Below are 3129 nucleotides of genomic sequence, written 5' to 3' on the forward strand. Positions count from 1 at the left end.
CCTTCCGGTGCTTCACACTACACCCACCGTGATCGACTGTCAAAGCCAAACTGCTAATCGGCACTAGATGGCGTTCCATCTGAGACTTGCAGAGCCTTGTATGAACGTGCGCATGAGTGCTACAAGTTCTCGCTCGCGTGATTCCTATTGAGGCCGAGAACTTTTCAGACCACCCTCGTAAACGCAGCTGCCGTATGTTTTGCGTACAGGATATTTAGCTTATGGCGCTTATTGAAGTCGCTCCTGCTGACAGCGTATCGCTGGTTGAATGTGGAAGTGCTGCCGTCACGGCCACAGGACGGGTGGTGTTCAACGCCATCTCCACCGTGGACTCGGGCTGGACAGCCTTCGATGCACAGCTCAGGAATCGGACATCCGCCGGCCCTGGTGTATATGAATAGGTGCAAAAGATGCTTGTTAAAAATATGGAATTGGAAAATACGCGTTTACACACCACGTCCAAAATAATGTGCGGCGCTCCATGAACTCCTCCTGGAAGGTAGGCGGGACTCGAGGAAAAGCCTGAAAGTAAACCTCAAAACTGCATGGTAAGCATAGCACCGTGAATAACCGGGATCATGAGAAACACAGCGACCAGGAAAAGCAATAACTGCAATGAAACCGCGCTGTAAGGTGAACAGCACGTTCTACAGTATGGTTAATCAAAAGCTGGCGAGGCAATTCCGAATGTCGTTTGCTTCCGCGAAACCACATTTCGCTCGAGTGCACTATCGCGCGCGGGCTACTCGACACTAAATAGTGGTCGCTTCACAAAAGGCATTCGGAACGGGTTCAATGTCCCCGACTAAATCGAAAGAGGACACCTGTCATATCCTGCCTATCGTGTTAGCTAAGGCTGAAGCTGTATGCGGCGCGCCCCCCACCCGTACCCCGTCCTCTTCGATTCTGTCAAGGAGAAGACCCGATATGGCTGAAACAGCCGGCCACCAAAACAGGGGGCACTGATTAGACACCAAAACTAACTGCAACCTCGCCAGTCATCTCCTACCCCTGTCATCTCATGTCATTTGCAATGTTGGGATGATACTCGCTGCCACGATGGATTCACGTGCTGGTGCTCGGATGACTGCCGTGGTCACACGTCGATGTATGGCAGCCCACAGGTACAAGGCATCTGAAACGTTCAACAAACACTCTTTAGAAATACGAACGTAGAAATAACTGGTATACTCACCGTGACGAGGTTCGCACGCGTGCGCGGGCCGTGTTCCAAGAACTCGACCAAAGCGAGCGGCGCGTTCAACCAAGTGTGCGAGGTGCGCACCACAATTATGGGCAAACTGACTGCCCGCACACGCACATGAAGTGCAACAAGGTTGACGGCCACTCACATTGGCTGCAGCAGGAAGCGCTGACCTGCAGCCCGAAGAAATTCAGCAGCACTAACAAAGCTATCGAGCTAACGAGGCAATTCCGCATGCAGCTTGCTTCCTCGAAACCACATTTCGCTTATTAACAGAAACCCACACCTCACTTCAACTCGTATCGCGCGCGAAGTACCTGGTCACGAAATAGTGCTCGAGGTCGCAACGTCATGCGGAACAGGCAAATGTCCCTGACGAAATCGAAAGAGGACGGCTATCAAGCTACCCTGCCTAGTGTCAGCTGCCTGCCTAACCGTGAGCTATGCCTGAAGCTATATGCATCGCCACACCGGCGACGCCAGGGGCGTAGGTAGAAATTTTTTTTTTTCGGGGGGGAGGGGGGCACCTATTTGATCTGAAGTGCAGGCCGGACAGGCAAATGTGGTCGAGTGACCTTTTGTGCTTTGTGCCATGGCAAAAAAAAAAAATCTGAAGGGGGGGGGGGGGGTGCACGGTGTGTGCCACCCCCTGGCTACGCCACTGAGCGACGCGCTCCGTCCTCTCAAATTCCGTCACGGCGAACACCAGATACGTGGCCGCAACACGCCCAGAAAGAATTCGGGCTTAATTTTATGACGCAACTAACCTCACGTAAGTTTTTGCGAGCGTAACCAAGACGCCTGGCACGTACCAATCTGAGAAACTCAACTGACAGACTAAGCTGCGTACCACCCTCGCGAGCTCGGGAGACTCCCTATCTTACTTGTTGACCGATGACCAAGCACTCCGTGAAGAGGGGTGGCTCCACTGGTCCTCGGAGAAATGTCCACCATGAATCCAAGTTCTTTGTCCAGGCGACGCCGACGGTTGGTGAACGCGCACAACGAATAATGAGTCCACGGCAGGCATGACTTGCAACTTGTTAAGTTCACTTCTCCGGCTTCCCCGGAGGGAGCCATTAGCTTTAGGCCTAATGTAGTAACGTCGTACATTTGCCGAGGTTTGGAGTATTCGCCGAGCGTCACATGTATTCCAAAAGCTTGCTTGAAGGGCGAGAATTGTCGTGCGGTAGGAACTTGAGGGTCGAAATGTCCGTGGCAAGTTGACATTCACTCTTGCACATGTCGAGCAGCGAGCAGTCTCTGGCAGCAACCGGAACACATTGTTTACGGCGGTGTCAGAAGGCTTGTCAGGCACGAAGTTTTTCGAAACGTTCCTCACACTTTCAATGTTCGGAGGTTGAAGCCAGTTCTTTCTGAGTCCGTGTAGAAGACGCACGGTAACACGAGCGTGACGTCGTTAAGCGCAGCCTGTCAGTGCGTGAGTACAACAGCAATGCGACGCAGGGCTCAGCAGACAGACAAAGCAACCACCACGATCGAAAGAAGAAAGCAAAATGGTTGTCCGAGACCACGAAAAGGCGCTTCCCGACGCCGAAAATGATCACATGATGCTTGACGCAACGGTAGACATGCCTGCGCATTGGTCAACCTTGTCTTTACGTCACTGTCGCAATGCGCCACGACGCCGTTGTTATCACAGCGATCAGCGCGTCTGGCAATATAGAAAAGAAAATCTCAAGAAAAAAAGTCGCGTCAGCATGGTCCAGCCGAACATACGATGTTCTACGAGCTTCTCCCGTGTTCCTTGACAGCAACTGCGTAGTTGGCGCTGTCGCCGTCGTTTTATCGATGTAAAACGCAAAAAATCCGCGAAAGCGCTACATTAACGCGTGATTTTAAAAACGCAATCTGGACGTTACCTTTACTTTTGGTACTTGCGTGCAAAAAGTCTGCTTCTGGTA

This window comes from Rhipicephalus sanguineus, chromosome 4 (assembly GCF_013339695.2).
Source record: "Rhipicephalus sanguineus isolate Rsan-2018 chromosome 4, BIME_Rsan_1.4, whole genome shotgun sequence".
In the NCBI taxonomy this organism is placed as follows: Eukaryota; Metazoa; Arthropoda; class Arachnida; order Ixodida; family Ixodidae; genus Rhipicephalus; species Rhipicephalus sanguineus.